We start from the raw sequence: 15,233 nt of genomic DNA, 5'->3' as shown, positions 1-15,233 counted from the left end.
CTATCCAAAAATTGTATTGAACTTGTTAACAGAGAAACCGTAATCTGTAGATTCCAGAGATCTTATGATCACTGTGCTTTGTATCATAGACCCAGTGTTGTAGTGATTAGTCTGTAGACACAGATGTCTTAATCATTTAGCAATTAATGGAATCACCAAGGAAGGGAAGCACTTTCTTTTTTTTTTTTTTTTTCCCTCAAAGAGTGGCCTCTTGCTCTGATCCTTCACTGCTCTGCAACATGGAATTGCAGACAAACTGTTGTAGTGTATGTGGTAAAATTCTAGTGGGTCGTTTGTGTGCCCCCTTCTCAGGTAACTTTTTCTCAGCTTCCCTGTTGCTTTAGTAATCTCATACTAAATGTAACTGGCTTCAAATTTATTTTTCCTGATGCAGGCAAATGCATCTTCACTTCTTCCCTGCAAGCTCTATGATTCTTGTTTTACTGTTTTCTCACTCTGAGATTGCAGCTGTCCTCTGTATCTCTGTCTGATAAGTCTTGCTTAAAGGTGTCTCTGTTAAATCATCCATCAATAATGAAATGCCTCATGGAGTTTATAGGTGTGTTTTGTTTTGTCTGGTTTTGTTTTTCTTGTGACCTTAGCTTAGTACAAAGTGGACAGCTTGTTACTCAGGACAGTGATTTTTGATTCCATCATGTTAACAAAATTTGAAGAGATCTAAGGTGGTGTGGCAGGACTTTTCTTAATCTTCTTTCAAAAGGACAGCCATTCTATGACTTCATCCAAAGACTTGTCCAAAATTGATTTTTCTATTTCAACATTAGTTTGTCTGCTTGTCATAAAGCAGAGTTCTTTATAGTATCACTGTATAGGATGACTTTTTGAGGAGTAAGGGAGAACTGGAGAACTAAGTTTATTGACTGTGGTTTTAACATACACACTGTTTTTCAAAACAAGGGAGTGGAATGTGTCAGGTTCTGTAGGTGTTGTTGAAGGACAGTGTGTTTTTGTCTGCTACACTAGGGCAATTGTTCCAACATAGATTAAAAAGAGGATATTAGCCCTGAAATGCTAGGCAACATTAGTTTCCTTTTTGAGTCATCTTTCATATAAGTATTAGTTATGCAAGGTGAGAGCTGTCAAGAGCTGAATTAATGTGTTCACCTGAGTTTTAAGGAGCTCTTCAAGCATTTCATTAGGCAGAAAATGTGAATGTATTTTCTATTTGCATGTATGCAGGGTTGGATTTTTGTTTGTTTTTTGAAAACCTTTCATTTTTCTCTTAGGTGAGTCGCTATCTATTTTCAAATCTGTAGTCAATGTCTCTTTCACACTAGCTGAATGAAAAAGATGCAACTTTCTGGCAGTTAGTTGATGAATAAAATACACGCAATTTATATCACAATGAATTAAGACCAATTTAGTGTGCCTGATAAGTTATTTGTTACATTATGTGTATTGCAGCCGTTACCATGATTGATTTTTGATATATGAAGCATTGTGAACATGTATCCACAATGCTTTCAGAGTTAGGGGCATTACTGTGCTTCCCATGAAAAATAATTTGTGGGGCATTGGTACATCAAGCGAATGTTAACACCTCCAATGATCTTTGAATAGGCAGTGCTGTTTCGTGTTTTAGCCTTTTCAGTTTTTCATCCTTTCATTTTTGTTTTGCAGTTTCATCTTTGTTCTTTGTCATAGATCACAAATTTTGAAAACCTCTTTAAAGCAATTACAAGAAAATGAAACCTTTGAGAGATTCCAAATCAAATGTAGCCACAAGGTGTCACTGTAATAAAAGTCTAAGATACGTAGTTTTTCTGTGTGTAAACCCTCGAGTGAAAGTGTTATTGCTAGTGTATGCTGTGATTTTATCCTAAACTTCCCAGGTTTCTGGAACCATTACGGTTTGTTGTTCTTAGCTGTAGAGAGAACCAGTACAGAGATCAAGTCAGAAGGAAATTTTTCCATTAGATTTTTTAGTTTAACCTGCCACTGGATGATGCTGAGTTTTAATTGTGGGAGTAATGGTCCAACCAGACCAATTTAAATTTGGTCAGTAGTACCAGAATGTGAAAAAGATTGTGAAAGGCGGAAAAGGTCAAATTTTATCTGCATTTTCTATTTCTTTATTGTCTTAGAGAAATACTAATTGTAGAAATTATTGAAATAGAAATTGTTTTTCTTCTTGAGATATTATAACGTGACTAATTAAAATGAAATATTAATTATTACTACATAAATTCTTGCTCCTAAAACACGTTTAAAAAACAGAACAAAAAAAATGGTAGAGGACTGTAGAAAAACCCTGTAAATGTGGAAAATGTTTTGCACTTTTTTGGCCTCTTTAAAATTTGTTTTAAACTGAAAAAATTGTTGTTATAGCAGTACTAATTCAACCTGCTAGTATTAGAATATATCTAAGTACTTTGTGTTTCCCTTGAAGTACTTAGCTGCTATAGAAACTATAGCGTAGAAATACTTTTACCTTAGAAGGTAAGATGTGTATTACATGTATTTATCAGTGCAGAGGGAATATCTTCCCTTTCCTTTTATTAAGCAATGATGATACTGGGTGTTTTTTGTTCAGTGCCTCAAGAATTTTTGATACTAGTGATTACAGTGTTTGTAATCCTCGGCCTGGGTGCAGGCAAATAAAATTATAAGCCCTGTGTCTCCTGAGCTTTTGGTAGGGAGGGGGCCTATATATATATAAAAAAAAAAAAAAAAAAAAGTGGAAGTTTCAGTAGGAAAGTTCTAAACTAAGGAATGTTGGTAATCGTGACCAGTTGTTTTGCACGTAGAGGCATGCTTGAAAACACCATCTCTTTGTGTAGGTTAGACAGTTTTAGTTTTTTTTTCCTTAATTCTCTTCTTGGCCAGACAGCTTCAGATACATGTCCTTAATAATAGTGATGGTGCAGTCGCTTCATTTTTTCTTCTGCTTTGTGAGTCACTTGCTGAAGTTAGCTACTGCTTAAGCAGCAATGTTTCACTTCCAGCCTTACCGGTAGATCTGTGAATTCCCTATCTGTAGTAGGTATCTATTTTGCAGTGTTCCTTTGCTTGATGGAAATGCAATGATAATAACTTGCCAGACGACATTCTGAATATGGTTCAATTTAAGAGCATGCTGAAACAAGAGAAAAGTTAACTCTTGAGGAAGAAGCAGTTGAAACACTTTCCTGGGTACAGAAACATCATCTGCAAGTCAAATTCAGCACTAGCTTTTTTAAGCAAGTAATTCTTCCTCCTCCCTATACATCCACCGGTAGAGAAGGCTGGTGTTTACAAAAAGCACGTAGACATCCAAAAGGGACTGTTGAACACTGTTTTAACTTAAAATCCAACTGTGCTACATCACTGACCTAACTGAAAAACACAGAGCAAAAGTTGTTGGCAGGAGCTCTGGTAAGGCATTCAGAATGTCCAAAAACATCTGGAAAAATAAGAGGAAAAAAAAAAAAAAGACTGCCATTAATATCTTCATAAAATGTCTTCTTATAAATGCAATGATTAATCTTGGCCAACTGAAATATCTTTGCCTTAGTTACCGCACTTGAGAAATATAAATGGTTATATAGGCAACGTGTTAATTTGATTAGTTATTTTATTTGTACTGTGCTTTGGGAAGCATTTACTGCTGTGAAAATATTTTATTTCTAACTGTGCAGATATGCTGACATTTCAGAATTTAGAAAAAAAAATCTTGCTTGGCAAGACAAACAAGGTTTTCTTCATCTCTGGATAACTGAATTCTTAAAGTTTTTTCCAAATTCAATACTGTATGCAGTACAGTGATAATGTAATGTCCAAAGATAATTAAAATATGTTGTTGTGTTTTTTTTTTTTAAATAGTATTAAAAGAAAATACTTTTGAAATGTCACTCCAGACCTTTGAGGGTTTACACTGCTATTATATTGACAAATCAGCTTTTACTGCAAGCGTGTAGGTTTTTTCTTTTTTTTTTTTTTTCTTTTTTTGATTGTTTGTTTCTTTTGCTTGTTTTTCTGAGAGTGGAGAGAAGAGCTAAACACTCTTTCTAGTAGAAGGTGATCACACTGAGGAATCGTTCTTGGCATGTTTCCAATACCTTGCTTTTTAAACCTGTGAAATGCAAGGAAATTATTTTCTAACATCTCCATTTTAGTGGCTAGGTGCTGCTTGCTTATCTTTCTATCTTTGCACATTTTTTCATTTTTCTCCCAGCAATTTTTTTCTAGTATGTGTTTAGTCTGGTATTTTTTTCTTTTCCAAAGATAATGAGATAGTCTCAGACTTTTCAAATGGCATAGATCTTCTACACGAGATCAAGAAAGCTATTGCCTGTCCGTGACAGAATGCTTATTGATTTAAAAGATTCTTTTTCTCATCTTAGTTCATGTACTCTTTTGATCCGAAGCTTGCACTTCTAATTTTGGCTCCAAATATGTTCTTTTTATTCGTAGTGATATAGAAGCTCACTTCTCTAGAGGCATCATCAATAACATTTTTCAAGAACTTTATCAAGACAGCTCTTTTCTTAATTCTTTCTCTGTCTGTCATAACAGTTTCAGTTATCCTAGCCCAAAAAGCCCAACTCAGCTTTGAGGAAAAAGCAAAAAATCTAGTGTGCATTTAAGCTGTTGATGACAATCTGCCAGACAGCTCATCTTCTGAAAAATAATGTTTCTGTGAAAGTGTGTGTAAAGGGGTCAATATGGCTTGTATAGAAATATCTGAGAACTGTGAGAAAGAGCCAGCTCAGTTTGTTGGATATAATTCAAAAAAAAAACAAAAAAAAAAAGTGAAAAAGTGTATATACTTATATCTTGAGTACATATTCTTCATGTGTGACCTAAATAGGCTTTTTTGTAATATGGTTAGAATTTCTGTGTATTCAAAATTCTATGTATTCCTTCTGAGTTTAGAAACTGTAAATTGTTTTTAGGTCCATTTTCAAGCTGTTTCACCTCATAAGAAATCCAGCACAGGCGAAAATTAGTCGTAGTCATTCAGCTTCACAGCAATATTCAGATACGCCTTAAATTATAAATTAAATTATAAAATTGTGTATAATAGTTCTGCAGCAAGTTGTGTTTTAAAGTTACTGTTGCATGAAACAAACCTTTTTTAAAAAGGTATCTTCAATACTCTTTAAATCCTCTTTTGTAGTTTCTATTGTATGCTAAGAGACAGGGTTAACTGTGAAACCTTACTATATATGCTTCCAAAGACAGACTTTTACAGGAGGAAATCTTGTTTTGCCATATTTTTAAGCATTCTGGTTTGTTTTTGTTTGTCCGTGGTGGCCATCTGTCAAATTTGTTTGATGTCATTGTGTAAAGCATTTCTCTTCTTCCCTATTTCTAAGCAGATAATGGGCATGGTTTGTTGATGTGTCTGAAACACTGTACCACACTTAAAATCACACATTATTAATATTCAAATTGTATATGTGAATCCAAATAATATGCTTAGAAGGATTCTCTTTTCACTTTCTATGTTTATAAAGCCATCTGTCAAAAAACACTAGGCCAAGCTCTGCTGTGGAATAATTTGGATGATATTAAGAATGTCATAGTACAGCAAACACGTCTGTAATTAAACTTGCTTCTCTATTCACAAACCTTAAGTTATCTTCTGTGTAGCACATTTTAAAGGTATAAATCAGTGTAAATAAGAAAACTATAAAGTAAAGTGCTTCATTCAGTGTCATTTTGCTCTTTTAAAAAAGCTTGTAGAACCTGTGTCAAACTTGAATTTGTTGAGCTTGGACTGTACTTACTGTTTCTCATCTCAGTTTGAGTTGGGAAGCATAAGCCAAAAAGATAGGACACAAACAGTTGAAACCAAAAAAAAAAAATCGAGCTGAAAAGACTGATAAATAAAACTGAGCAAATCAGGTGCAATAGAGAGTCAGGTTATTAGGGAACATGACAGTTTGTGAAAGGTTGCATAAGCATTTGCAACGGTAGGAATGATTAAAGGAAGGAAAGCAACGGAACGGAACAGAGAGACACCACAGAAAATACAGCATGGGTTTAAAGTAAATCTCAAAGCAAAATGAAAAATATTTTTAAATGTTATTGTTTTTTACAGTAGGGATAATAGTAATAGGCAGGGTTATGTGCAATTTATCATTTTTAGGCTGATAATGGAAGCACTTGGTTGTTATTTCTTATGTCCTCTAAAAGAGAGAAAGCGTTCTTTGTAAAACAACAGTTTTTGCATTTGTGTTTTAATTTCACCATAAAGCAATTTTTACAGGTTTATACTTCTATGCATGTTGTTAACTTGTAAGATTAGGACAAATGTTTCTATATTTCACTTGAGGTGTAACAAAGATCTTGGAATTCTTAGATACGTATAAATATAAGTATAGATAGTATAAGTAACATCATTAATGATCAGTAGTGACTACGTTACTTTTCTTCCTACGATTTTCTTTTTGTATTGGGGAATAACAGTAGGTGGAGGGTGTATTAAATATCGATTTCTAAATGTGTATTCTGTTCAGTTCAATTGCTCTGTCTCTTTTAATTGAAAATTGTAAAGTTTGCTAATCAAGCTGCATTCTCATTAACAGTGCAAGTGCCCTGTTGAATCAGACCAACGGACATCTAGCTCAGCATCCATTTTTTGACCCTGAGACCAGGAGATTCTGCTTAGGGAGAACATATGAGCCTGTCCATTTTCTGTGTCCCATTCTCCTTGTACTCTTCCTGATCTTGTTAGTATATGTTTATAGATCTGTTGTCTATTCATTTATCTAGCAACCGTCTTTGATTTGGCTGTTACCAATTTTTGATTGGCTGTTACCAATCTTTGATTTGGCATTCACATTTTCCAGTGGTAACATGTTCCAAAAGCTCCATTAGCTACTGCATGAAGAAAGTGGAGTTATCTATTTAGACGTTTTATTTTTACTATTTTTGGTGTCTTCTAGTCCCAGTGTTGTGAGACTACTCTGTGCCTTCTGTGACACTACTGTGAGCCACAGTAGAGTCACAGAAGTCACGCCTGCACAGTATGCAGACTGGGACTCCATACAAGCATTTGACATATGGGCACACTGAGCTATTAGTGACAGAAAACCACTCTTATTTGTTCTCAGCACCCTTCCTAATAGTGTGCAATATTGCAGTGAACTCCGCCCCACCCTGGGCCCTTGGGCTGTCACTACACAAAGAACTGTTAATTTACAAGACTTACAATGATTACTTCAAAATCTCTTCCCTGAATTTGCAATTTTCAGTGTTTGAGTTTAGCACTGTTCAGATTATTATCTATTTCCTTGGATTTATCCGAGCTGATCTCAGTTAGGTGGAGTTTTGAGCAACCTGATGAATTGAAGAAACCAGATGATCTTTAAGATCCTTTCCAACCCAAACTATTCTTTTTCTCTGGCTCTATGGTTATAGACTTTTAAAAGTGAAACATTCTGATGTTAAAATCATTATTTTCTTTGAACTCCTCCTATGTGGAGTTGAGTGGGGAAATTTGATTGATTTGCTGATGTATTTTTAAGTTGCTAAGAACTGGAAAAATCTTGAAAAGCGCTTATGAATTTAAACAACTTGAGGTTTCTTCAACTTTGAGAAAGTTGATTCTTCAAACATGCAGGATTTGTGGGAGGGAGGGAGTTATATAACTTTGTGTGACTTGACATTACAAGTTCATTTTCCCGTTAACTTATCAGACACCCTCTCTATTCTGATGCGATAAAAATTTGGGTACTGGGAAGATTTGAAATATTTTTTCTTTTAAATGCAAAGTTATTTTTCAAAAGATAGTAATATTGCTGTTTCTGTAATAAGCTTTTTAGAGTCTAGAAATTAAGAATTTAAATGTCACACATTTGGACATTTGAAAAAATAGGAGTAATTTACAAGCACCTAATATTAAGGCATACAGTTGGTTTTAATTGTGTCTTACAGTATTTCCATGCTACAGTTAAACTCTTCAGTGTGAAGTTTATTATGTATAAAAATCAATTTTCAAAACTGCTGAGGTATGCTTTTTGGTTATTATTATTATTTTTGTTAAAGTATCAGTAGAAGGACAATTTACTGTGTAAAATGAGTATTTATGAGCACTTGAATTGAAATAAGACAATTGAAAACTTTTTTTCAGTTTAAGTAATGATGTTAATGTTTTGCTTGGAGTGTATTTATGTATTTATTTTTAAGGAAGGGGAATTTCATACAAACCTAATTAGGTGAAAACTGATTTTAAAATTTCAGTTGATCAAAACAAATTGAAGGGCTAGAAGACATTATCACTGATGATCCCAGTTTGTACGAAATTGTAAAGCATATGTAACAGATGTAAAGAGAGAGGCCTTCCTATGCCATATTTTATGTTGTCTTCATAGATAAATGTGTAAATGAAAGGGAAACAAATTGGTTCAGTATGGCAAATCTGTATTACTCCTTTTGAGTGAAAATGAATGAAGTTGAAATAATTCACTCTGGGGTGAAACTAGAAACTATAAATGTATTTTATCCTCTTGTTGTGAATTGACATACTGCAGATTAGTAATAAGACAGTGCTCCTCGTATCATCAAGAGTAGTCAGGCACATTCATGTGTACTGTCAAGAAAGAGGGGTTCACCATAGTTTCCTGTGAAATTTACACAGAAGAGCATGTAATTCATCATTTTAACAGAAGCTGCTGTTCATTGTTAGAAAAGTTATTTTTTTCAGACTTCTTAAACCATTTTTATCCTTTGTATTATGGAAGGTTTGTAGTTATCTCTGAGTTGCTATGCATCATCTGATTTGTAGGAAGATACTGTACAGTCTTACAACATAGTACCAATGGGTCTGTGCTGGTACCATCACATCCAGCTCCTAACTGGTCTTCACCACAGGTGTCTGGAATTGAATAAGCTTTGGGGTTGGCCTATATAGAATACTTTATTTCCACAAGTGATTTGAAGTCATGATGAAAGAGAGTAATACTGCTTCTTTGGAGGACTGTTAGTGCAAGGAAAGGATGCAGGTAAGGCCTAAGCTTAGGAAATAATTATTGATACTGATATATTGATTGATATTGGGAGAAAAATAAGTATTGGAAGATATTTTCAGAACAAGCTCTTTTGTGGGCTAAAATAGAAGTAGGGAACTTTATGGCTAAATACAAGTTGAGAACAATGCTCTAATTTAAATCAAATTTAATTAGATAAAGCTTCTGAAAGGCGGAACAATGGTACCCATGATGTAGAAAGGATGTTGGTAGGAGAGAGAGGGGGGTGGGATGGCTTGTCTGCTTATCTAATCTGTTTATGAAATCTCCTGGGATTTCTGTATGTCAAATACTAGATACAGCAAATGTGAAAGAAAAAGTGTGAAAAAGAGTTCTGTGAATGAAGAGTGTTTAGGCTTGTGTTTGGACAAACTGGATGAGGCAGGACTCTGGAGCTCATTTTTCAAATGTTGATGAGCCTAGGTTTATTCAAGGTGCAATGGATGTCTGTGTTTGTTTCTGTTAGTTGTATTTGTCATTATCTCAAATAGGGATACCCAGTGAAATGACTTATTTGAATTTTGGAAAGAATTTTTTTTTTTTTAATCTGGGTTAACAATATCAGTTTGCATCTAAAATAATGTAAAAAGGCATTTAGCTCGTTGGAAGTTGACTGAACATTTTGTTCTGCTTGTTTAGCATGTATTTCATCCAAAAAAAAAAAAAAAGTTAAAGAATTTTCCAAATCATCTGACAGGGAAAATTGCTTAAAGTGATTCGTGAAATGCAGACAGAGTGTCAGCCCACGTTTGCCAGTTTCCTCTATTAGCTTTGGAACTGTTGGTTCAACTCTGTGGCAACTTAGTTAAAAATGTCACTTAGTGATGCATTATTGTGTGTATTTTAGGATGATTTTTTAAAAATGTTTTTTATGGGAGGTAGAGAGAATGAGAGAGAGTGCTGATTTGACCAGCCCCTTGAGTATTTGGAGGATTTCACAGGTGTATCATTTATAAATATTTAAAAATGAGCTATCTACTTCTAAAATACATGATATGTATTTGTGACATATATGTATTTATATATACATATGCTATATGTTATAGTTATATTTATTAAGAGGTGATCTCTAAATGTATATATTTTATAATTATATTTATTCAGAGGTGATCTCTAAATATTTACTTCATTTGAACTTACATGACACTTTCTCATTTTCTTTCACATTTCTACTTTCTTTGAGCTGCTCAGAAACAAACCACCACATTTATTTAGTGATTACATTTAAAAAAAAAAAAAAGCAGGGGGAAAGGAGGCACCTAGACACCGAAAACCATCTGTTATCCCATTTTCTTTTAAAGTAAGCCCAGCGGTATATTGTTAGAAATTGTCATTTGGAAATTTATAATCTAATCTTTATGTGGCTTCATAGCTTACATTGTATGCAACTGTCATGATACAATTGAAAAAGTTAAATATATTTGTTTTCTCCTGTGCTACCTAAAAAGGAAATATTTCAATACAGAAATGATATGGACATTATATCAATGTCTTAAGTGCAGGTGGGAGGAATCACTGTTGATCTAATAGATTTAATAGTTCATATTCAAAATCTATGAAATAGAAGTAACATTTTGCAGATGAATAACTGCTGAGTGTAATCCTTCTGAAAGCAGCTACATAACCAGAAAACTACGGTCTTTTCTTCTTCAGGCACAACTGGCCTTGAATGATGTTTCAGAACATCTTTGTTCATTTTAGCTTTTAGTGAATTGTATCTGAGAAAGGAGCTAAATTATGTATTTTATTTCAATCATTCAGACAATTTTTTTTTTTTTTTGAGTATTAAAATTAGGAAGCATATATACAGTTACCATGGAAATTACTTGAAGTAGTTGCAGTACTTAAGATAAAACAGAGGTCACTGGAGAAGTCACAAACAATGGAGAGTGCTTTTATACAGCACACGTCATACCAGGCTGATAGGACAGGATTGGGCTGTTTGGTTATCTCTGCAGTCTCCTATTTGTATTGACATTTTTTAAAGGAGAGAATAGTATTTTTTTTTTTCTGGGGTTCTCTGAATATCTTTAGTTTTTTTTTTCTTCCCACACTTTACTCCTTCGCTTGGTAGCATCTGGTTTTCAGAATCAGTTCAGCTACATTGGCTAGCAGAAATGGCTTAACGGTAATATGGAGCTTTCTTACCCACCTAGTCTTTTATGAAGTACTTGAACGTTGGCATTATAGTTATCTTGATTTATGGGTCAAGCAGGCTACGTACAAACATGTCAGCTTTAGAGTTATTAGTAAGCTCTAGTCCAATTCATACAGTGGCTTCATGGAAGTTAAGTAAAATACTCTTACACTGAGCAAGCAAAAGTTCCATGAAGATGGCATCAATTAATGCATCTCGTCTTAACAACACAAAGACAAGACTTGTCATAAAAGAGTACGAACAAATTAGTATCACAGTAGAATAAGAAAGTGTTGTTGTTGTTTTTGAAATCATTTATACTCTCTTGTGCATTATGTTTCAAGTGTTCATGCATGGTGCTTTGGAGTTGACTTCTTCCATAAGAATTACAGATAAATATTTTTGTAGTTCTACGTAAGTATGATACGGAAGTTACAGTGGATAGCTAAAAATAAAGCGATAACCACCAATATCAAGAAATGAAACAGTGAATTCCTGTCCTGATATCCTGAAATGTATTTGTGCTTTTTACTTTGAATCAGAGATTTTTTAATTTTAAGATCTAGGAGGGGAATAAGAAATTCTGTGAAGTTAATTGCTGTAATCTAATTAGAATATGCTGTGCCACAATTGGAGTTTTAGGGAAGGGTGGCCTTAAAAATAAAGTTGAAAATTTTACTGTCTCCAGAATTATGGTCACATTTCAGTGTTAGAATAATTTTCCAGTCATTTATAGTTATTGCAATGTTAAAGTTTTAATGAATAATAATTTGCTTCAGGGTCACTGGTGTCATTTTTATGGCCTGTTTTCTAGAATACTATTTCTGACAACTTCCAGAAATAGAAAATGAAACAAGTGTTTGCTTTCTGGCATGCTGTATCAGCAAAAAAGTATTTTTTCTCCGCTCCCCTCCCCTCTTCTCTCCTCTTTTCCATTTTGACTCTTGCTTTCCTCTTTTGGATTTTTCTGTTGAGTAAGTTAAATGTAGCAGTTCACTTATTCATTAGTGATGTCTTGATGCCTACAATCCTCCTCTGTTTTTCTGGAGAACTTTATATTTAGAAAAGCTATTAATTCCTAATTCCATATTTAATATTTGCATCCCCTTTCCCCAGGCCAGGGTTGAGCTGGAGGTGATTTGCTTTGTATCAGAAAATCAGATGTTAAAACACAGCAGATTTCTTGGACTAGTTGCTAAAACACTTTGTCCTGTTCCTTCAGAAGGCCATAATGGACTTGGTGGGTGATTCCTGCTGGTCTTTGCTCAAGGTTAGCGCTGAGATGGGTGTTTTTGAGGCTGAGCTGGTGACTCTCCCCCTCCTCTCTTAACCTCTTATTCTTGGACAGAGAGTTGACTGTGCTGAGCTGCTATCTTCTTCTCTGCCACTTCCTGTAGGGTTTCTGTATCTTGTCACATCAATCTTTTTTCTTCTATTTCTAATGATCTTAATTTTCTGCTGAGCTAACACTAGGTAGTAACAGTTTAAAGCAATCTCATGATTGATTTTCCTTTGTTTTTAGTTTACCCTTTATGGCTTGTAGCTTAAACATCATCCCACATGCAGACAGAGGTGGTAAAGATAGCCAGAGCTTGTCATTCATTTCTCACAGAACTGAGAGCTGGATTGTGCTGCAGGGGTAGCAGAAGGGAGAATTAAGGGGAAAAGTTTCATACTTGGCCCAGGAAAGGCCTTAATCCTTCTCTGGAAATGACTGTTATTGTGGCAGCATATTGCTATCCCAAGTCAGAAGATGCTTGTAATAATCTGGACAGCTAGGTGAATTGCGTGGTCAACCTCCATAAAACAGCTCGTAGACACTGTAGAAACTTTAGGTAAAATTGTTCAAATGATATCAGCAGAATTGGGAAGAAACGTCAGTTGACATGAAAACTGTGATGGTTTTGCTAGGTAGGATTTGGAGCTGTTTCAGCAAATGAAATGGCATATATATATGTCAGGTAGTTAAGATTATTTGTAGTGCATTTTTGTGCATCATTGGATAATACAAGTGTATTAACACACAAATACAGGACGATATATAGTTTGTTTCAATGTCACTGATTTATTCTCAAAGTTCCTATCAGAAAATCAGCTTGATAATTGCTGTGTTTAAAGGCAAACAAATGCTACACAGTTTCCTTTTGTGATCCCAATTTTATGGTTCTTACTTGAAATAACAAAACAGCTAGTTCAACCTAGATAAAAGCAGCCAGCTTTCTTCAGACTTTCCTCAAAAATATGGTATTAGCCTGATCAGGGGGATTAAATAAAATCTTAAGAATTGTGTAGCTTGTGAGTCTCAGAAGAGATTGCAGAGGTTTAGAAAGCCTGGACAGAAAAGGGAAATGGAAGGATAAGCTCTTAACGTAAAGAAAGCCTTTTAAACTGAGCGCATTAGCTGAATGGTGCAGTAAGCTGTATATGGAAGATGGACTGATTTGGAACAAATGTCGTGTTAAATATAGAAATATTTGTGGGTAAGTGCAAGGACAGTGCAAGACAAGTATAGAGAATTCTTAGAAAAAAATAATAAGAAACTTAAACAAAGAAATATCCTGAAGAATTTGTTGTTCTGCCTAGAAAATGTTTGCTTCTAGCAACTGTCATAATAGACTTTGAAACCTTTTCAAATAGCCTACAACTGCATCTAAGTTGATGAACTAAATAATGTCAAGGACCAGTCTTTAGTCCTGAAATGAAGTGTCACAAGTGTCCTAATTTGGCCACTTCCATCCTATTGAATTCTTTCAGCTTCCACAATTGATCAACTGTCCACATTGCCCATGGCAGGGAATAGCTCCTGGGCTGTGCAGACTCCGAAGCAGTGCTTGAGAATGAAAGACCAGTTGGGCTTGACTGAAATCATGCCAGGGATAGTTTGAACCCTTCAGCAGCCTAGACAATATATTAGCTTCCATTTTCAGGTGAATGGTGAAGCTAGAATAATCTCAAGACTGAATTAGGAAGGAGAGGTTTTGCTGTGCTTCTGTGGAGAGTGCAGAACAGCTTTGAGGTAATGGACTTAAGATGGGGGCAGTGAAGTCCGTGAAACATCTGGCTACAGTTGGCTTGAACAAAGCATTTTAAAGAGTGTGAAAATTCTCTGTGTGAGACTTAATTTGTTAAATGATTGATTTGGGGAGCTTTGGTAGTCATTTTTCTGACCTGCCAAAAGCATCTCAGTATAAGGTGTTCAATGACACAGCAGAAAAATGTGAGCTGTATAGTTATTTTCACTTTCTGTTTGGATGATAGAGTGATGCAATAAAGGATGTCACTGATCATTTCTGTAGGTTTCACAGAGTGCATGGATTATAGTTTTTATTTTTTTGAAAAAATCCTTTAACTTGAAGTTAAAGGAAGTCAAAGGAAGGATGTCCTTTTAAAATGAGGACAGTATAACTAAAATACACATGTTAATTTGCCTTTGTTAGCAGAACAAACTAAAACCAGAAAGTCATCAATTAAGGGTTTGGATACTCTATATTAAATAGATGCAGTAAGTATTAGTTGCTGGATTTTTAATAGGATGTAGTGTGTAAGTGGGTGAAGCAAAACATGCATTCAGCAGCTGTCAAATCTAGGATCAGTTTATTTCTGCAGCATATAGGGGATAAGCAGTACAGTGCCAGTTACTTCTGCATGGAAAGTTTATTGTCTGGCCCAAATTGAGACTTAATATTTTAAAATCTTTTATGTTTTGATCTTTGATTCCATTTTGTTAATCCTAACTTGTCTAGAATGTCGACTGCTTTTAGGATGATAGAATGACTGATGAACCTGCAGAGATCTAATGCCCTCTCAGGGGGCTAGCGAAGCAAGAGAGTTACTACCTGTGTACAATGAGAAACCTGGTGGTAGCATATTGCAGTGATAGAGTTAATATTCAGTTAAATAAAAGTGGAAGAGTAGCAATAGTGCGAGGGAAAGAGTGAGAAATTAAGTGGTATCTTTTTAGAAGTCTGCCTTATTGCTGCATGCATTGCTCCTCTGGGATTTTTCTATTGAGTGCAAGAAAATCAGCAAGCTCTTCTTGAAAAACCCAAGATGAAATTACTGCCATAAATTTTTACTATTTTTTTGTTATGGTGTAAAACCTTAATTTAGATGGGGAGGGT

At 34.7% G+C, this 15,233-nt stretch overlaps 1 protein-coding gene across 1 annotated transcript in view; it reads left to right on the top strand.

The window, feature by feature from the left end:
• BTBD9 (BTB domain containing 9) overlaps positions 1–15,233 on the top strand; it is a 124,872-nt gene that overhangs the window by 18,300 nt on the left and 91,339 nt on the right. The window lies entirely within an intron of this gene.

Source organism: Anas acuta, chromosome 3, assembly GCF_963932015.1.
Source record: "Anas acuta chromosome 3, bAnaAcu1.1, whole genome shotgun sequence".
Classification (NCBI taxonomy): Eukaryota; Metazoa; Chordata; class Aves; order Anseriformes; family Anatidae; genus Anas; species Anas acuta.
The sequence above is the reverse complement of the archived record's forward strand: the minus strand, read 5'-3'. Positions and strand labels throughout refer to the sequence as shown.